The 22,085-nt window shown below is 41.7% G+C and overlaps 1 pseudogene; it reads left to right on the top strand.

Moving 5' to 3' along the window:
- The first annotated feature begins 13,575 nt into the window (after positions 1–13,575).
- On the top strand, positions 13,576–15,363 carry LOC141416247 (uncharacterized; annotated as a pseudogene).
- The last annotated feature ends 6,722 nt before the right edge of the window (positions 15,364–22,085 follow it).

Genomic DNA, 22,085 nt, shown 5'->3' with positions numbered 1-22,085 from the left:
AAATTTCCTTCTGCTGTTTGGAGGGTGAGGGGGCAAGGCAGTCAGGACTAGATTGGTGATTGAGTTTCTGCTGAGTCGGAGCTAAGTCAGAGGAAGTAGCCAAGGCAGGAAGTGAGTGAGAAACCAACCAATGTGTAATCAGCCAGATGTGAACATCCAAATCAATTATAGAAACTCTGGCTACAAGCTAGTATATAGAGACAAATAGGGAGAATCCATAAAACTATCTGAGCCTGGTGTCTTTCTTATTAGATCTTTGATTACCTTTTTCTTAGTGTCTACTAAGATCTTTAATCTGTTCAGGTTTCCTGTTTCCTCTTGGGTTCCTTCAGATCATTTGTATCATGCTATGATTTCTTTCTAAATTACTGATATTTTTGTTTGTTTCAACTCTGGTTCCCCTCATATCATAGCTACCTATTGCTGCCTAACCAATTGCCACAAACTGAGAGGCTTAAACCACACACATTTTTTTTTTTTTTTTTTCGGTGCTGGGGACTGAACTCAGGGCCTTACACTTGCCAGGCAAGCGCTCTTCCACTGAGCTAAATCCCCAACCCCCTAAACCACACACATTTATTATTTCCCAGTTTTTTGTTGCTCAGGAATCTGGGCATGAATTACCTGGATCCATTTCCTAAGGTTTCGTATGAGACTGCAATCAATGTTAAACGTTTCATCTGAAGGCTCAACTGGAGAAGGTATCACTTCAAAGTTCACTCATGTGCCTGTTGGCAGGATGTGTTTCTCTTGTGATTTTGGACAAAGGACTTTCCCTTCTAGCTGGTTGTTGGTCCGATGAGGCTATAGCCTTTTGCTACATGAGTCTTTCCAATATGTCAACTTTCTTCATCAAAGCTAACAAGGGACTAAAACTAGAACTGCTATACAATCCAGTGATACCACTCTTGGCATCTATCAAAAGAAATGTAAGTCAGCATACAGTAGAGATACTTGAACACCCATGGTCACTGCAGCACTATTCACAATAGCCAAGCTATGGAAACAGTCCAGATGCCCTACAACTGATGAATAGATTAAGAAATTGTGATACACATACATACAATAGAGTATTATTCAGCAATAAAGAAGCAATAATGAAATTATGTCATTTGCAGGTAAATGGATGGAACTGGAGATCATCAAGTTAAGTGAAGTAAGCATGGTTCAGAAAGACAAAGATTACATGTTTTCTCTCATACGTGGAAGATAGATCTAAAAGATAACATATGCAAATACAAACACAATCACACATACACGCATATATATATATATGTATATATATATACACACACATATATAGAGAGAACATGCTTGCTATACTGGGACTATTTGAGGGCAGGAGGAATAGGAAAGAGAATGACAGAGTGAATAATATTAAAATACATTGGATCTGAGTAGAAAGAAGGCATAACAAAAAACACTGAAAGCTGTTGAATAATGGAAAGTAAGGGACAAAAGATAAGGTTTAAAGTACAATATATTTGTGGATGAAATACCATGTCGAAATGCCTTTGAACAATGAATATACACTTAAAAATGAATGACAGGAATGTGAAACAGGTCCTATTAGAGAGTGGACACTTACAGAGGGGTGAATGGAGAGGATGAAGGAGGATAGATATGGTTCATGTAATTTATATGCTTGTATGAAAATAGAACAACAAAATCTGTTGAAATTTTTTAAATGGGGAAGGGGGATGAGGGAGAATGATGGTGGGGATGAAACTAATCAAGGTACATTGCAAACATATATGGAAATGTCACAACTAATATATGCTAAAAAGTTGTTAAAAAACTGTGAGAATAACATATCACCAAATAGAGAATATCAAGAGGAAGAAATAACAAAAGAAATCATAAAGAAATGATGGAAGTGACATACAATAGCTGAAGTAAATACATTACTAGCTCATAGCAGATTAGGAAAAGCAGAAGAATCAGCAAACTTGAATTTAGATTAATTGAGTTATTTAGTCTGAAGAACAGAAAGAAAAAAGAAAAAGTAACAGAGCCTTACAGATTGGCAACACCCTACCAAGAATGCCTACATGTCTATAATAGATGTGCCAGAAGAAGAAGAGAGAGGGGAAGTAGTAGAAAGAATATTTAAAGAAGTAATGGATGAAAACTTTGCATATGTAATGAAAAGTATTTATCTAAACAGCTCAGAGAACTCAAAGTAGGATAACCAGGGAGATTCACACCTAAGTATACCACAATAAATTTGGAAAGCTAAAGACAAAGGGAGAATCCTGAAAGCAGCAAGAGGAAACATCTCATCACAAACAAAGGACCCTCCATAGATTATTATGCAAATCATTATAAATCATTGTAATAAGCTGATCTTTCTTCAGAAACCATAGAGGCCAGAGCAATGGCATAACATATTCAACATACTAAAAGAAACTAGACCTGGTGGGCCACACCTATAATCCCAGTGCCTGGGAGGCTGAGGCAGGAGGATCACAAGTTTGTGGCCAGCTTAGGCTACATGGTGAGCTCCTGGCCAGTCTGGATTAAAATCTTGTCTCCCCAAAAATATTAAAAGAAAAAACAACAACAAACAGGAATTCTATATCCAGAAAAACTATATTTTCAGCCGCTGAAAGGAATACATAAACATGGATGAACTTAGAAACATGAGGGTGAGTGAAAAAAGGACAGATACCAAAGGTCACATATGGTGTGATCCTTGTGATATGAAGTGTCCAGGAGAGGCAAATCCATAGAGACAGAAAGTAGACTTGTGCTTACTTGGGTCTGGGAGGAGGTAAGAATGGGGAATGACTGTATAATGGGTGGGAGGTTTACTTTTGGGATGAGGAAAAAGTCCTAGAAACAGATAGCAGTGATGTTTGCACAATATCACAACTGCCCTGAGTGACACAGAATGTACAATTTCAATGGTGCAAATGGTAAATTTATGTTGTGTGTATTTTCACATCAAGGATGACATGAAAGAACATTTGACAGTAACTCAACTCCATATGAAGAAACAAAGAGCCCCTTCCCACCACTGGCATTTCCTGTCAATGGCTCCAAATAAATTCATTTTCTCAGCTGGGTGCCAGTGGCTCATGCCTGTAATTCTAGATATTTGGGGGGATGAGATCAGGAGGATTGAGGTTTGAAGCCAGGCTGGGCAAATAGTTCTTGACCCCATCTCCAAAATAACCAGAGTAAATGGGACTGTAGTTTTGGTTCAAGTGACAGAGCACCTGCTTTGGAAGTGCGAAGTTCTGAGTGCAAACCCCTGTCCCCATCCTCCAAATTCCTTTTTTCTTAAAATCCACACTTACAAGTCTGCTTAGTGTGGTCACTAAGCATGAAATCGGGGACCATGCTGGGGTTCAAATCCTAGCCCCACCACCTACAAACTGTGTGACTAGAAGCAGTTGTATGACCTCTCTAAGTTGTCTGTTTTTATTTTTTAATTTAAAAAATTTTTTTTATTATTCATATGTGCATACACTGCTTGGGTCATTTCTCCTCCTGCCTCTACCCCCCTCACTTACCACACACTCTGCCCCCTCCCTCTCCCCCCACCCCCTCGATACTCAGCAGAAACTATTTTGCCCTTATCTCTAATTTTGTTGAAGAGAGAGTATAAGCAATAATAGAAAGGAACAAGGGTTTTTGCTAGTTGAGATAAGGATAGCTATACAGGGCATTGACTCACATTGATTTCCTGTGCGTGTGTGTTACCTTCTAGGTTAATTCTTCTTGATCTAACCTTTTCTCTAGTTCCTGGTCCCCTTTTCCTATTGGCCTCAGTTGCTTTTAAGGTATCTGCTTTAGTTTCTCTGCGTTGAGGGCAACAAATGCTAACTAATTTTTTAGGTGTCTTACCTATCCTCATATCTCCCTTGTGTGCGCTTGCTTTTTTCTTGTGATCAAAGTTCAATACCCTTGTTGTGTTTGCCCTTGATCTAATGTCCACATATGAGGGAGAACATATGATTTTTGGTCTTTTGGGCCAGGCTAACCTCACTCAGAATGATGTTCTCCAATTCCATCCATTTACCAGCGAATAATAACATTTCATTCTTCTTCATGGCTGCATAAAATTCCACTGTGTATAGATACCACATTTTCTTAATCCATTTGTCAGTGGTGGGGCATCTTGGCTGTTTCCATAACTTGGCTATTGTGAATAGTGCTGCAATAAACATGGGTGTACAGGTGCTTCTAGAGTAACCTGTGTCACAGTCTTTTGGTATATCCCCAAGAGTGGTATTGCTGGATCAAATGGTAGATCAATGTCCAGCTTTTTAAGTAGCCTCCAAATATTTTTCCAGAGTGGCTGCACTAGTTTACATTCCCACCAACAGTGTAAGAGGGTTCCTTTTTCCCCACATCCTCGCCAACACCTGTTGTTCGTGGTGTTGCTGATGATGGCTATTCTAACAGGGATGAGGTGGAATCTTAGTGTGGTTTTAATTTGCATTTCCTTTATTGCTAGAGATGGTGAGCATTTTTTCATGTGTTTTTTGGCCACTTGAATTTCTTCTTTTGAGAAAGTTTTGTTTAGTTCACTTGCTCATTTCTTTATTGGTTCATTAGTTTTGGGAGATTTTAGTTTTTTAAGTTCCCTGTATATTCTGGTTATCAGTCCTTTGTCTGATATGTAGCTGGCAAATATTTTCTCCCACTCTGTGGGTGTTCTCTTCAGTTTAGAGACCGTTTCTTTTGTTGAGCAGAAACTTTTTAGTTCTATGACGTCCCATTTATCTATGCTATCTATTAGTTGCTGTGCTGCTGGGGTTCCATTGAGAAAGCTCTTACCTATACCTACTAATTCCAGAGTATTTCCTACTCTTTCCTGTGTCAACTTTAGAGTTTGTGGTCTGATATTAAGATTCTTGATCCATTTTGAGTTAATATTGGTATAGGGTGATATACATGGATCTAGTTTCAGTTTTTTGCAGACTGCTAACCAGTTTTCCCAGCAGTTTCTGTTGAAGAGGCTGCTTTTTCTCCATTGTATATTTTTAGTGCTTTTGTCAAAGACAAGTTGGTTATAGTTGTGTGGCTTCATATCTGGGTCCTCTATTCTGTTCCACTGGTCTTCATGTCTGTTTTTGTGCCAGTACCATGCTGTTTTTATTGTTATTGCTTTGTAATATAGTTTGAAGTCAGGTATTGTGATACCTCCTGCATTGTTTTTTTGACTGAATATTGCCTTGGCTATTCGTGGCCTCTTCTGTTTTCGTATAAATTTAACGGTAGATTTTTCAATCTCTCTAATGAATGTCATTGGAATTTTGATGGGAATTGCATTAAACATGTAGATTACTTTGGGGAGTATCGACATTTTTACTATGTTGATTCTACCAATCCATGAGCATGGGAGATCTCTCCACTTTCTATAGTCTTCCTCAATCTCTTTCTTCAGAAGTGTATAGTTTTCCTTGTAGAGGTCTTTCACGTCTTTTGTTAGGTTTACACCTAGGTTATTGATTTTTTTGAGGCTATTGTAAAAGGAATTGTTTTCATATATCCTTTTTCAGTTTGTTCATTATTAGTGTATAGAAATGCTAATGATTTTTCTATGTTGATTTTATATCCTGCTACCTTGCTATAGCTGTTGATGATGTCTAGAAGCTTCTGAGTAGAGTTTTTTTGGTCTTTAAGGTATAGGATCATGTCGTCTGCAAATAGGGATATTTTGACAGTTTCTTTACCTATCTGTATTCCTTTTATTCCTTCTTCTTGCCTAATTGCTCTGGCTAGGAATTCCAGGACTATGCTGAATAGGAGTGGAGATAGTGGGCATCCTTGTCTAGTTCCTGATTTTAGAGGGAATGGTTTTAATTTTTCTCCGTTAAGTTTAATGCTGGCTGTAGGTTTGTCATATATAGCTTTTATAATGTTGAAGTACTTTCCTTCTATTCCTAGTTTTCTTAGAGCTTTTATCATGAAATGGTGTTGGATCTTATCAAAGGCTTTTTCTGCATCTATTGAGATGATAAAGTGGTTTTCGTCTTTGCTTCTGTTAATGTGGTTTATTACGTTTATTGATTTTCGTATGTTGAACCACCCCTGCATCCCTGGGATGAAGCCTACTTGGTTGTGGTGAATGATCTTTTTGATTGTTGTTGAATTCGGTTTGCCATTATTTTGTTGAGGATTTTTGCATCAATGTTCATTAAGGAGATTGGCCTATAGTTCTCCTTTTTGGCAGTGTCTTTGCATGTTTTTGGGATAAGTGTAATACTGGCTTCATAAACTGTGTTAGGTAGTTTTCCTTCCCTTTCTATTTCGTGGAACAGTTTAAGGAGGGTTGGTATCAGTTCTTCTTTAAAGGTCTGATAGAATTCAGCAGAGAATCCATCAGGTCCTGGACTTTTCTTTTTGGGGAGACTCTTGATTGCTGCTTCAATTTCATTTTGTGTTATAGATCTATTCAGGTGATAAATTTCCTCTTGGTTCAGTTTTGGATGAGCATATGTATCTAGAAATCTGTCCATTTCTTTAAGGTTTTCAAATTTATTTGAATATAGGTTCTCGAAGTAGTCTCTGATGATTTCCTGGACTTCCATTGTGTTTGTTGTTATCTCCCCTTTTGAATTCCTGATTCTACTAATTTGAGTTTTTTCTCTCCTCATTTTAGTCAGGTTTGCCAGGGGTCTATCGATCTTGTTTATTTTTTTTCAAAGAGCCAACTTTTTGTTTCATTAGTTCTTTGTATTTTTTTTTTGGTTTCTATTTTGTTGATTTCAGCTCTTATTTTTATTATATCTCTCCTATTTGTTGTGGGATTTGCTTGTTCTTGTTTTTCTAGGAGTTTGAGATGTATCATTAGGTCATTGATTTGGGATCTTCTAGTCTTTTTACTATATGCACTCATGGCTATAAACTTTCCTCCCTAGGACTGCCTTTGCTGTGTCCCATAGGTTCCAGTATGTTGTGTTTTCATCTTTATTGACTTCCAGGAACTTTTTAATTTCCTGTTTTATTTCATCAATGACCCATTGTTCATTAAGTAATGAGTTATTCAGTTTCCAGCTGTTTGCTTGTTTTTGTCTTTACTTTTGTTTTTGAGTTCTAGTTTTATTGCATTGTGATCAGAAAGTATGCATGGTATAATTTCTATTTTCTTATATTTGCTGAGGCTTGCTTTGTGCCCTAGGATATGATCTATTTTGGAGAAAGTTCCATGGGCTGCTGAGAAGAATATATATTGTGTAGAAGTTGGATGAAATGTTCTGTAGACATCAAGTAGGTCCATTTAATCTATTGTATATTTTAGATCTTGAATTTCTTTATTGATTTTTTGTTTGGATGACCTATATATTGATGATAATGTGGTGTTAAAGTCTCCCACAACCAATGTGTTGGAGTTAATATATGCTTTTAGGTTTTTCAGGGTATGTTTGATGAAATTGGGTGCATCGACATTGGGTGCATTTAGGTTGATAATTATTATTTCCTTTTGGTCTATTTCTCTTTTTATTAGTATGGAATGTCCTTCTTTATCTCGTTTGATCAATGTAGGTTTGAAGTCTACTTTGTCAGAGATAAGTATTGCTACTCCTGCCTGTTTTCGGGCCATTGGCTTGGTAAATCTTCTTCCAGCCTTTCATCCTAAGCATATGCTTATTTCTGTCAGTGAGATGGGTCTCCTGTAAGCAACAAATTGTTGGATCTTCCTTTTTAATCCATTTTGTCAAACGGTGCCTTTTGATGGGTGAATTAAGTCTGTTAACATTAAGTGTTAGTACTGATAGGTATGTGGTGATCCCTGTCATTTAGTTGTCTTAGTTGTTTGAAGGTTTGATTGTGTGTACCTAAGTTGAGGTTACTCTCTATTTTCTTGCTTTTTCTTTTCCTGTAGTTTGGTGCTGCCTGTCTTTTCATGGTTAAGTTGGGTTTCACTTTCTGTGTGCAGAATCCCTTGAAGAATCTTTTGTAGTGGTGGCTTTGTGGTCACATATTGTTTTAGTTTCTGCTTATCATGGAAGACTTTTATTGCTCCATCTATTTTGAATGATAGTTTTGCTGGGTAGAGTGTCCTGGGGTTGAAGTTATTTTTATTCAATGCCCAGAAGATCTCTCCCCAATCTCTTCTTGCTTTTAATGTTTCTGTTGAGAAGTCTGCTGTGATTTTGATGGGTTTACCTTTGTATGTTATTCATTTTTTCTCTCTTATAGACTTCAATATTCTTTCCCTAGTTTCTGAACTTGTTGTTTTAATGATGATATGTCGTGGGGAAGTTCTATTTTGATCTGGTCTGTTTGGTGTTCGGGAGGCCTCTTGCATCTGTGTGGGAATATCTTTCCCTAGATTTGGGAAATTTTCCGTTATTATTTTGTTGAATATATTAGGCATTCCCTTTGCTTGCACCTCTTCTCCTTCTTCGATGCTCATGATTCTCAGGTTTGGTCTTTTGATGGAGTCAGTGAGTTCTTGCATTTTCTTTTCACAGGTCTTGAGTTGTTTAATTAATAGTTCTTCAGTTTTTCCTTTAATTACCATTTCATCTTGAGTCTGAGATTCTGTCTTCTGTTTGTTCTACTCTGCTGGATTGGCCTTCCCTTTTGTTTGGCAATTCTGTTTTGTTCTTTTTTCTGAGGTTTTCCATATCCTGGGTTGTTTCCTCTTTAATGTTGTCTATTTTTGTCCTGAGTTCATTTATCTCTTTATTAATCATTTTCTTTGTTTCACTTTGGTGTTTATACAGTGCTTCTATGGTTTCCTTTATTTCTTCTTTTGCTTTTTTAAAATCTCTATTTTGTTGTCTTGGAATTTCTTGAGTGTCCCCTGTACATTTTGGTTGACCCTATCCAGTATCATCCCTATAAAATTCTCATTGAGTACCTGTAGTATTTCTTCTTTTAGATTATCCTGTGGGCTTCATTGGGTCCTTTGGCATAGTTTATCTTCATTTTGTTGGAGTCTGGATCTGAGTATCTATTTTCTTCATTTTCCCTTTGGTTCCTGTACTAATTTTTTGCTGTGGGGAAACTGGTTTCACTGTTTTTTTCTGTCTTCCTGTCATTGCCCTTGGTGTTGTTATTGTCCCTGTACTTTGTGCAATTAAGTATTTTCTGGCTTGTAATAATAGCACTAGTGATATTTAGCATGGAAGGGTGAGAGGGGATGGAAAGCAAAGAAGTTAAAGGAAAAGGAAAAAACAAATAAAGAAGTAGAAAAAAACAAAACAAAGAAACAAAAAAGTTTCAAAGATATAAACAGGGAGAGACAGTGTACTAATCAACTGTAGGCTGAAAAGGCATTACAGAGTCAGAGAGAGGATTGAAAGTAAAATAAATAAATAAATGAAAGAAAAATAAATAAATAAAAAATAAAAATAAAAATAAATCACCAAGTTCAAATGCAGTAAAGTTTCAGTCTTAATAATTTTGGTGTTTGTCCCTCAGCCTCCAGTCCTGGAGATGGTGCCTCAGATGTTCTGTAGTTGTCTCATCAAAGGGGAGAAATAATATAAAACAGAACTGCACAAAACAAAAAATCCCCCACAAAGTGTCCCAAGTTCAAATGCAATACAGTTTCAGTAAGTTTTTCAGCATGCATGTGTAGTTCGGTTGTTTTCTCATCAAAGGTAGGGAGAGAGAAAAAAAAGAGTCTGGAGACAGGTCTGTGAATGGCTATCTGTGGCTGTGGCTTGCCTGCCCGCTGCTGTCAGCCTGCTGTTGCTGGAGGTGTTATTTATGCAGATCTCTGGGGTGAGCTTAACACTCACCTGGCCCTGCAGGCTTTGTTTACTCAGAGTTCTCCTGTGCGTGAGCCTCTGCTACAAGCTTTCCCCTTTCCAAGCACACTGGGGAGGTGACACTGCACCCACTTTCTCAGTCCGGTGTGTTTATTTACAGTTCACGGGGGAAGTGGGTCTTCCCCCCTCTCCTGTGGGGTTTTCCTCCCACCGCCGCTTTTACAAGCTTTCCTGCTCCTGGTTGCTGGGCGTGTGTCCTGCCAGCTGGTGTGTTTGTTTACAGCTTACATGGGAAGTGGGTCTTCCCCCCTCTTCTGTGGAGTTTTCCTCCCTCTGATGCTTTTACAAGCTTTCCTGCTCCTGGTTGCTGGGCGTGTGCCTCGCTCCTGCTGTCTCTGGCCGGCTTTTTTATTTACGGTTCTGGGAGGGATTTCCTTCCCCAACTTTGGCGCTCAGGGTGCCCTGCCCTCTTTGCTATGTGTCTTTATTGTTCTTATTGCTTATTACTCAGTTTCTCTTTTTTCCCTGGTTGGGGGTCAGTCTGTCCCGGGGGCTATGCTGATCTGGCCAGGTTTGTCTGTGGGAGTTCCGTGTACCGCTTACCTCACCTTGTGGTCCATGTCTTCCCAAGCAGTCTGGGCACTGGTGTCTGGTGACGGTGTGGGAGCCCTCCTGGTTTCTCTGTTTAACGTGAAGTGGAGATGCTCTGCGCAGGCTGGAGGTGTGGAGGGGTCAAAGTTTTGCCTCTTCTCAGTGTTTTTTCTTGGAAGGGTGTATCTCCAGCGTCTCTCCAAGATTTTACTTTAGGAGGCATGCTTTCTGCTTCCTCCCTCTAGCCACCATCTTGAAATCCTGTCTCAGTTGTCTCTGTGTCTTGTCTGTAAAGCAAGGTAATAACTGAATCTCTCCCATGGAGTTATTGTAAAGACTTTTATTGTTCCTCAAATCCCAGAGACCACCAGGAACACACCTGTGGAAGAGCAAATTCTATTATTATTATGCATCTCAGTGAAGGAGAGTGCACACCACAGGCAACCACGGGGATCTAAGTGCTGGGAAGGATTTATTGGATTTGGGATTCTTTTAGGCACTTTGGGGGAGGGTTCTACACTAGATGCCATCCAAAAGAAGGGTAGCTCATGTCTGACATCATTATAAATCATATCTAGAAGAAGTAGGTGTGTTGGAGTAGCTCAAGTGGTAATGCGCCCAATCTAGCAAGCGTGAAGCAGTGAGTTCAAATCCCAGTACCACCAAAAAAAGAGAGAAAGAATCTAATAGGAGTAAAGACTAGAAGAAAGGTTTATCTGTGGCTGCTAAAGGAGAGAGCTGTGGACTCATGGTTTGTGTCCCTGAAACATACAAAATGGCTGAGGTAATGGTATTAGGAGATAGGTAGTTAGGGCTTGAGGGTAGAATCCTCAATATGGGACAAATGTTCTCATAGAAATACCCAGAGAGCACCCTGACCCCTTCCAACATTCATGACACAGGGAAAATTAGCCATCTATGAGCCAGGAAGCAGTTGTCAGGCGACCTAATCAGCTGTCACATTGGCTTAGATTTCCCAACCTCCAGAATTGGGGAAAATACCTTTCTCTTCTTTATGAGCCTCCCAGTCTGTAATATTCTGCTACAACTCTCCAAACAGATTAAGACAGAAGGGAGGCTCCTAGCAGCCAAGATGTGAGATTTGGTTGTGCTTGGGCTTGACAGTACACATGTCCTGTATTCAGACATGTTTACAGAGTGCTGTCATAGTTGTCACACTCCATTATGGTTACAGAGTGACCTTGTCTGGTGTCGATGTTCTGGGGAGCTGTTCATATCCAACAGGCAAACAGCACAACCCAGCTGGAGGCTCTAGGGGAAGTCTCAGCTGTACTGTAATCTGAGAGGGACAGGTGTGCTTCCCAATCACTGGTCAGCTAGAAAGACTAGAATGGCACCTACAAACACAAAGCTAGACATGAGCTCCCAGACTTCAAGGACTGCTCACCCTCACACTGAGTTAGCTATGTCATGTGGACCATGTAGAGCAATGTCTGTATCTTCCTGCTGACATCCGTCACTGGGATAGAAGTTGAGTGCTCTGCATTAAACCTTGCCATGACAGTGTAAAGCAGGGACACCCTCCCACTTCACAGCTGAGGAAACTGAGACTCCCATAAGGTAAGGATCCTCATCCCAGCACTGAATGTGTGTTGAAATGGGCCATGGGCACCAGAGTTTACTACTCACTTCTGTCCCTGTCCCTCAGCACTCTCTGTTCTTGCTGTGTGAGGTGCTGCATCTCTCCCCCCACTTTTCCAAGGGGCAGTGGTGTCCCATCCTGTTCCTTGTTCTTCTTCCTGAGTCAGGGAGGAATGGATCTCAGGGGTGCTGCAGAGGGCACTTTGTGGGGTTATATAAACCACAGTTCAGAGAGGAGGAGAGAAGGGAGTGGACAGAAGCAGAAGATGGTGGGAGGGGGTGAATCCAAGCAGCCAGGCATCTCTGGTGAGGCTGGGCTCAGCCTGAGTGCTGCAGAGGAGAGCTAGTTGCAGACTCTGGGGGCTGGGGCAGTCACCAAGCTTCCATGTCAGGGTTTCTGAGCTCAGCAGAATATATTCTGTCCCACTCAGAAGAGAAAGTCTCATTTAGAAGCTGGACTGTAGGTGAGAAAGACCCTGAAGTTCTCATTCACAGCTCAAAGAGTTTGCCAGGTAGTGGGCATAGTGAACAGAGTCAGGGAGGTGGCTGGGGGTCCTCTAAGACAGAGTGGGTCAGGGTCTGCCCCTGAGACCACAGCTCTGCTGGTGTGCTGGTCCTGAAGGCTGTCTGACTTGAGCCCCTTGGTTTCCCTTGCTGCTTCTCATGTCTTTGGGCCTCTGTTTTGTGCTCTTGATAATAACCTTCATTCAAAATGAGTAAAGAGGAGCCATGGCCTTTTGGGGAGGGGGCGTGGACCCTGAGTCTTAGGGGCTTTCTTCTGGAATGATCATTGATTGCACTGGCACATCCCAGCTGCACATCCCTTTCTGTGACCACAGGTGGCTTACTGTACCTCTCTGAGTCTGTTTCTTCATCTGTGAAGTGGACTTAGTCTCCTCTGTAGGACATCAGGCTCCTGGACACCTTGCAACTGGCGTTTGCACTGGGTCAGGAATACAGTAGGTGCTCATAAAGTGGGGTATGCTCTTCTTTCTTAGAGTCTCCAGGATCCATCAATCCCCACCAGGAGAGATGCAGGGCCATGAGGGGAACTCCAGCTTGGTTAAGCAGCTGTCCAAGGGTGTTCTAATTGTGTTGGGGGTTTGAGGCTGGGTGATGTGGGCAAACCGCTGTCATAGGGATGACAGGTATACGGCAGGAGGAGGGGATGGCAGAGGATGCCTCTGTGAGATTCTGGGGACTGGCAATGCTGGGCAAAACTATGGAGAGCTGACAGATGTATTGAATAAGCTGCAGATTTGAGTTTTGCACAGCCCCAAACCACAAAAGGGAGCAAGCATAGTTATGCCCAATAAATTGCATGCTTGAGTTGGCACAGCTTCAACTGCATAAATGGGCAAGATGCAGTACAACTGTTTTTTACTTTAATGTTTACGTTAAGAGAGAAGCTGTCATAGGTTCCTCCTGTTCCCAAGGATTACAATGTCACACCCCCTCCACCTCATGTTGCCACTGTATATAATAAACTCACTGGAGGTGGAGGGAGCTTGTGTGGCTCCATCCGAGCACCCAGCCTACCTGGCCCCAGCTTTATGCATGATTGGTCTTCTGTCTGTTGTCTTTTCTGGCATCTCCTGTTGTACCCAGTTAAGGTTTCCAAGGCAAGTTCATGTGGGAGGCAAGACAAGACTCTGTTTGAGGCTCAGTGTTCTGGTCTATAAAATGGGCTGTTGGCGTCACCATGAGATCTGAAAATAATGTTCTCAAGGGGCTCTCTGCACAAGGCACACAGTGGGTGCTTAATAATGGAAATAGTTTTCTTGTAGTTGCTGTTTCTCATGCTTGGATAGACTCAGAAGTCAAGGGGATTCTCCAGCAGCTTTCCCAGATCAATACCTCCCTGGGTAAGGATTGTATGCATGGGTTAGGAGGAGGGAGTTGTGGCATCATGGGAGGTGCAGCATCCCCTCTTTGACTGCCAGTCTGAGTTGGGCAGGGTAGAGCTGGGGTCTTCCTCATGGATTTCTTGGGAACTGAGCTGAGAGTCAAATGTAGGGATCTAGTGACCCAAGGCAGGGGAAGCATTCTGGGTGCCAAGCCACCTGCCTCCTGCCCCAGCTGGCCTGTGCCGTCCCTGCCCCTGGAATTGGGAGCCCTTCCAGGGAAGCTGCTACCTCTTCTTCCGGACCCTGGGCAGCCGGGAAACTTCGATCTCCGCCTGCCGGGATCTGGGGGCACACCTGGTGATCATCAACAGCTTAGAGGAGCAGGTGAGCTGGACAAGGGTCACACCTGGGGCTGGGCCATGCAACTGGTCCACAAAAGTCCTCTGCCATCTTACTGTGTCCCTGAGAATCAGAGGCCAATGGGCAGCTAGTGTGAGTGGAGGAGATGCAGGCAGGGAAGGCTTCCTAGAGGAGGAATCATAGTGGGCTTGGGGAGGTCCTGTAGAGGAAGAACACACAAGAGACACTTGAACACAGGAAACTCGTTGCTCATTTGAGACATATCTGTGAACTGAGACACAAGTTAACACATTTGCACACAACTGTGCACAGCACTCCAGTGCCTAGGACTAGACTGCCCAAAGAACTTGCTGGGAGGAGGGCACAGTGGAAATATGGGCAGACACAGAAGAGGTGCTCTTCAGGGGTTTTGACTCTCCCTTCCTCACAGAGATTCCTGAAGTACTAGAATGTGAGAAAAAGCCAGCACTCATGGATTGGCTTCAGCGACCACACAGTGAAGGCTCCTGGCATTGGGTGGACAACACCCCTCCCCCCTAAGTCGGGTGAACCCCCAGATCAATGGCCCAAAGGGAGTGGGCAGACAAAAGACCCATACCCCAAACCCAGACTTTGGTACTGGAAAGCAACCAAGGAACTTCCTAAATGCAGTCTTGCCTTCCCTGGTGGGAAGCTCTGATCCCATGAGCCTCTGCATGTTTATTTTTCTGGAGTTAATTTTCATGGAGGTGAGGTTTGAATCCACATTTTGAAAAGTCCTGCCCTGAATTCTTGACCATTGTCTAGGCGGTCTTGGATTTTCACCATCGAAGCCCACAAAGTATATCTTCTGAGGGAGGATTGGTGTGGATCCTGGGCTCAGTGTGGGGGGGCTCATGGCTCTCTCGATGGTGTTCCTAGTTTCTGGAAAGAGGGTGAACCCAACAATGATGGAGATGAGGACTGTGTGGAGCTGTTTACGGATGACTGGAATGACAATAGATGCACTGCCCAAAACTTCTGGGTCTGTGAGCAGCCCTCGGCTCCCTGCCCTGCTCTCTCAGAGCCTCTTCTCCCCAAGTCTGCAGAGTTCAGGGGACTTTGCTTGCACTCTGCTTGTTTTCCAGCCCCAACCCCCTTCTGAATCCCCATCAGTCTTGCACTGGGGTCTTTGTGATCCTGAGAGAAACCTTGAGACCCTCTCCCCTGTGGCCTGTCTCTCCAGGGGTATCCATTCATCCCTCTTCCTCTATGGATGTCTCAGTCCCTCTTCCTCCTCCCGGCCCATGACATCCTCTAAATAATGTCACATGTGGGGCTGGGGTATGGCTCAAGTGGTACAGCTCTTGCCTAGCTTGTGGAGGCCTTGAGTTTGATGCTCAGCACCACACAAAAAAATAAATAAAATAAATGTACACATGGCATGATGTGTTCTATTCCTTATTTTCTGTCTCCTGGTCATGTTTTAATTATTGTAGCTTTCAAATATGTTTGATATTAAGTATCAAAAAGTCCTCTTTCAATATTTGTGGTGTACTAACTGATATGGTGGTGAATCAGTTTTTCATTTCGATTGGGAATATGCACACATCTCTCTTTCTCTTCGTTCACTCATTTACCAATTGTTTATTCATATCCCTTCAGTAGAGTGTTATGATTTTTTCATATATAAATTATTTCTAGGAATATTAATTTTCTATGGTACTGTAACAAATTACCACAAACTCAGTGAATTAAAATGACATAAACTTATTATCTTATAGCTCTGGAGCCTGGTGCTTCCTTTACTCTCTCAGTCTCAAAAAGGGACCACCATGGGCAGAGGCAGAGTACATGCAGCCTCTGGGGTTGTCACTAGGAGTGACACTGCCACCAGACCATGAAGGTGGCCTCAGTCCTAGTTTGACAGAACAGAGACCACACTCCCTGCTTCCTTGCCTCTGCCTTGGCTGGGTCTCCATCTCCACACAACTTCCATGAGCTGGGGAGGAAAACCACCTGTTACCCAGACTCTCTCATTTCCCCCACAGCGAGCTTGACCCCTCCTGGCACTGCAGATTCTGGAAAGGAGGGAGAGTTCTGCTCGGTATCTGGCCTGCAGGGAACCTGGCTCTGTAGTGACCTATTTTTGCAGGCTCCATTCATTCTCTGGTGATGCGGAGGAGCTGAGCCTCACCTCTGGCAAGGTGGGACTTCAGGAACACTGATGGGCATTTAGCATCTCAAGGGAATTTTCCTGCTGTCCTCCAGGTGTCGCTGAACTTCCTGTCAAGGCTGTCCTCACTCCTGCCTGCCGGCTCCCTCTGACTTCATGGCTGCTCTGCTTCCTTCCACTCTTCTAAATGACCACTGAGAGTACCTAACATCCCTTTGTGAAAGCCACATATCTTCACTTCTGTTCTGTTTCTGCCTGTGGTGGGGGTGGTCACTCTTTCCTTCTGCTCAAAACTCCTGACTCCCATGATGTTCCTGAAGGCTTCACCTTCTGGTCCTCCTCCCACCTCCCTGGATGCTGCTTCTCCATCTCCTCCCTGGGCTCCTCATCTTCTACCTGACCTTGAAGTATGCTGTCATTCACAAGTGTTTCCTACCCAAATTTCCTTCTGCTGTTTGGAGGATGAGGAGGGAAGGTAGCCAGGACTAGATTTGTGGTTGAGTTTCTGCAGTCAGACCTAAGTTGGAGGAAGGAGCCAAGGCAGGAAGAGAAATCAACCAAGGTGAAAATGGCCAAAAATAAAGGCGTACACTTATCCTAGAAATTCAAGCCTATAAAACCATCTGGGCCACGTGCCTTTTTAATTAGTGCTTGTTTATTCACCTTCCTTTTCATTCCTTCCAAGATTGTTAGCCTTCATAGCTTTCCTTCTTATTGGGTTCCTTTAGATAACTTGTAATACTGTGTGATATTTTTACTGTTTGCTTCTTTCCTTGGGTTTCCCAATTGTGTCTCCCCTTGGCAGAATATAAACTCTGTGAGAACAGGGTGCTCTTTAGAATGCCATCTCTCCTGTCTTGCATGTCATATGACGGTTGCTCCATTAGTCGTTGATAAATGAATGGTTCCATGGGATAAGTTGGGTGAAGTGTGCAGAGACAATATTCTCAGTCACGCAGGTGCAGCCTGGGAGGGGAGGTACATCCATCCCTGGGAACGCGCTCTTAGAAATACAACCTTAAAGGTGTAACCACGGAAACTTAGCCTTGGGTCAGCAGGCCCCAGCTGGATGCCAAAGTACACTTATGTAATAGGGTATGCGTTTATGAGCCCAGGCTGCTGTGAAACTGTCTTTTGGGGTTTTTAGGAGACAGAGACAACAGGTTGCTCCCATCTCTCCTTTCCTCTTACAGTCTGCTTTGTTGTTGCTTGGAATAAAGTCACCTATCTATACACGCAATTGTCTCCTGTCCCATGTGCGTTCCTTCAGTTTTCCACCGGACCCACTCTGGCACCGTTGGTCAAAATGGTGAGCATGACAACAGAGAAAGGAATAGCTCGAGGTAACTTTAATTCAACCCTTATTTTCTGTGCTCCATGATTCTGGTTTCAGGTTCTAGTCTTACTGAACTTGTTGAGATGGGATGGAGGAAGGGGTCAGGGCAGATTGGTTATAAGTGGTAAGTGTTGGGAGTGATTGCCAGATAGGAGAGGTCTCTAGAGTCTAGTGTTTATGTGGCTAGTTTGCATTACCTTGATGTACTCCAGGGAGTGACCAGCTAGTGACAAGCTCAGTGGTGCTGTGGGTATTGGAAGTGTTTTCCAAGTGCATAGTTATACCATTCAGTAACACGGGAAGTCTTGGACCACTTGACACGTCCCAAGTGGACTGATTTTAGTAAACTGCTACTGATCATCCTTTGACAGAAGAATCTAAGTTTTAAAATTTCTGTTTCTATATCTTTAAATGACAGACATAATTGTGTATATTCAAGGGGTACAGAGTAATGTTTCAATACATCGTATATAAATTGTGGAATGATCAAGTTAGGTGGATTAATGTATCTATCACTTCACACATATTTTTTTGGGGTCAGAATATTTATTTTTAAACTTAGTTTAATTTTTGAATTAGCATACATTAAAAATACGAGGGGATTTCATTGTGGCAATTCCATACATGTGTACAGCGTACCTTGAACAAGTTCACCTCCTCTGTTAGGTTTCCATTCCTTCTCCCTCCTCCCCCACTTTTCAAATAGTGTTTTGTTGATTTCATCATATATATATATATGCATACATATATATAACATATTATATATATATATTACTTTAATCCTCTTGGGGTGAGTATATTTAAAATCTACTCTTCTAGCCATTTTGAAAGATTCTCTTTTTTTTTTTTTTTTTGCAGTACTGGAGATGGGACCCAGGGCTGTGCACAGCCACACAAGTGCTCTGCTACTGAGCCACACCTCTAGTATAAGAATAGACTTTTTTTTTTTTGATAGGACTGGGGTTTGATCTCAGGGCTTCACTCTTGAAGAGCAGGTGCTCTACTGCTTGAGCCACACCTCCATTCTATTTTGCTCTGGTTATTTTGTAGATGGGCTTTTGAGAATTATTTGCCTGGACTGGCCTTGATCTGTGATCCTCTTGATCTCAGCTTCCCAAGTAGCTAGAATTACAGGCTTGAGCCACTGATGCTCAGACAAGAATATACTTTTAACATAAAAATTAGATCTGAAAGATTTGTCTAGGAAGAAAAAAATTTCCATATTTATCCTATGAGTGAACACACAATGGTGGAGTTTGAATAAATAATTTGATGAAAATATTCAAGTATATACTATAAAATTTACAAAGATAATAAATGTTCTTTTTTTTCTTTTTTTATTATTCATATGTGCATACAATGCTTGGGTCATTTCTCCCCCCTGCCCCCACCCCCTCCCTTACCACCCACTGCGCCCCCTCCCTCTCTCCCCTACCCCCTCAATATCCAGCAGAAACTATTTTGCCCTTATCTCTAATTTTGTTGAAGAGAGAGTATAATCAATAATAGGGGTTTTTGCTAGTTGAGGTAAGGATAGCTATACAGGGAGTTGACTCACATTAAAGAAATGTTCTTTTTAAAAAATTCATTTATTCACATGTGCATACATTGTTTGGGTCATTTCTCCACCCTGCCCCCTCCCCCACCCACTTCCCCCCTCCCTCCTTCAGTTCCAGGCTGGTCCTGTTCTGCCCTTATCACTAATTTTGTTGAAGAAAAGACACAAACATAATAAGGAAGACAAAGCATTTTTGCTAGTTGAATTAAGGATAGTTATACAGAGAGATTCCTAGCATTGCTTTCATGTACCCATGTGTTACGACCCATGTTGATTCATCTCTAACTGATCTTTACACTGGTTCCTGATCCCCGTCTCATGTTAACCTCTGTCGCTTTAAGGTTTCTGTATTAGTTCCTCTAGAGTGTGGACATCAAACCCTTTCATGTTTCGGGTTTTCTACCTATTCATATGTTTCCTGTATGTGCTCTCCCCTTGTCATGTGATCCAAGTCCAACCACATTGCTGCATTTGATCTAGATCTAAAGTCCGCATATGAGGGAGAACATACGATTTTTGGTCTTCTGAGCCTGGCTAACCTCACTCAGAATGATGTTCTCCAGTTCCATCCATTTAGTTGCGAATGATAAGATTTCATTCTTCTTCATGGCTGAGTAAAATTCCATTGTGTACAAGTACCACATTTTCTTGATCCATTCACCAGTAGTGGGGCATCTTGGTTGTTTCCATAACTTGGCTATTGTGAATAGGGCTGCAATAAACATGGGTGTGCAGGTGCTTCTGGAGTAACCTGTGTTGCATTCTTTGGGTATATCCCCAGGAGTGGGATTGGTGGATCATATGGCAGATCTATGTTTAGATTTTTAAGAAATCTCCAAATTTTTTTCCAGAGTAGTTGTACCAGCTTGCATTCCCACCAGCAGTGGATTAGGGTTTCTTTTCCCCCACATCCTCGCCAACAAATGATGTTGGTGGTGTTTTTGATAATGGCTATTCTAACAGGGGTGAGGTGGAATCTTAGTGTGGTTTTAATTTGCATTTCCTTAATGGCTAGAGATGGTGAGCATTTTTTAATGTGTTTTTTGGCCATTTGAATTTCTTCTTTTGAGAAAGTTCTGTTTAATTCACTTGCCCATTTCTTTATTGGTTCATTGATTTTAGGAGAGTTTAGTTTCTTAAGTTCCCTGTATATTCTGGTTATCAGTCCCTTGTCTGATGTATAGCTGGCAAATATTTTCTCCTACTCTGTGGGTGTTCTCTTCAGTTTAGAGACCATTTCTTTTGTTGTGCAGAAGCCTTTTAATTTCATGAAGTCCCATTTGTCCATCCTTTCTCTTAGTTGCTGGGCTGCTGGGGTTCTATTGAGGAAGTCTTTGCCTGTACCTATTAGTTCCAGAGTGTTTCCTGGTCCTTCCTGTACTAACTTCAGAGTTTCAGGTCTGATATTTAGGTCCTTGATCCATTTTGAGTTGATACTAGTACAGGGTGATAGACATGGATCTAGTTTCGTTTTCTTGCAGATGGATAACCACTTTTCTCAGCAACATTTGGTGAAGAGGCTGTCTTTTCTCCATCATATATTTTTGGCACCTTTGTCATAGACAAGTAGGTTATAGTTGTGTGGCTTCATATCTGGGTCCTCTATTCTGTTCCACTGGTCTTCATGTCTGTTTTTGTGCCAGTACCATGCTGTTTTTATTGTTATTGCTTTGTAATATAGTTTGAAGTTGGGTATCGTGATTCCTCCAGCATTGCTCTTTTTGCTGAATATTGCCTTGGCTATTCTCAGTCTCTTGTGTTTCCAAATGAACTTTAGGGTAGATTGAAAGTCATTGGGATTTTGATGGGAATTGCATTAAACATGTAGATTGCTTTCGGTAGTATAGCCATTTTTATGGCTATGTTGATTCTACCAATCCATGAACACGGGAGATCTTTCCATCTTCTGTAGTCTTCCTTTTGATCTCTTTCTTCAGGAGTTTGTAATTCTCCTTGTAGAGGTCATTCACATCCTTTGTTAAATTTACTCCTAGGTATTTGATTTTTTTTGAGGCTATTGTGAATGGAATCGTTTCCATTCTTATGTTCCATTTATGTTCTTATAAAATAATTTAATTGAAATAAAATTTAAAAAGAAAGAAAAGGAAGCTATTTTAACTGCATTGAAAAAAATCCAGGAATTAAATTGATTAAATTCAATTAATTCTGGAAAAGCTTTTTTTTCCCCCAACAGAAATTCTTTAGGTAAGTATTAAAATTCTCATCATCTTTTATTTATAAAGATAAAAATATTCCCAGGAAAACTTCCAGCTAAGATGGAGTGACAGGTTTTGAATTCCCCCTCCTGCTTTACACAATGAAGCAATTGTATGAAATGCATAAAACAATGATTTTTTTTGACACTGGAAATCAAATAGTAGGCCACAATCCTCTTTTTTGGCAGTACTGGGGTTTGAACTCAGGGCCTCACACTTGCTAGGTAGGCGTTCTACCATTTGAGCCACACCTCCAACCCTTTTCCTGCTTACACATTTTTCAATAGGGTCTCTCATTTATGCTCAGGTGGGCTTGCACCACAATGCTCCTATTTATGCTTCCTGCATAGCAGGGATGACAGCCATATGCCACCATGTTCATTGATTGAAGTCTCACACTTTTTGCCAGGGGTGCAGACCAGCAATTCTTTTTTTTTTCTTTTATTATTCATATGTGCATACAAAGCTTGGGTCATTTCTCCCCCCTGCCCCCACCCCCTCCCTTACCACCCACTCCGCCCCCTCCCTCTCCCCCCCACCCCCTCAATACCCAGCAGAAACTATTTTGCCCTTATTTCTAATTTTGTTGTAGAGAGAGTATAAGCAATAATAGGAGGGAACAAGGCTTTTTGCGGGTTGAGATAAGGATAGCTATACAGGGCATTGACTCACATTGATTTCCTGTGTGTGTGTGTTACCTTCTAGGTTAATTCTTCTTGATCTAACCTTTTCTCTAGTTCCTTGTCCCCTTTTCCTATTGA

Source organism: Castor canadensis, chromosome 14 (assembly GCF_047511655.1).
Source record: "Castor canadensis chromosome 14, mCasCan1.hap1v2, whole genome shotgun sequence".
NCBI lineage: Eukaryota > Metazoa > Chordata > Mammalia > Rodentia > Castoridae > Castor > Castor canadensis.
Note: the sequence above shows the minus strand (reverse complement) of the source record. Positions and strands in the feature narration are given on the sequence as shown.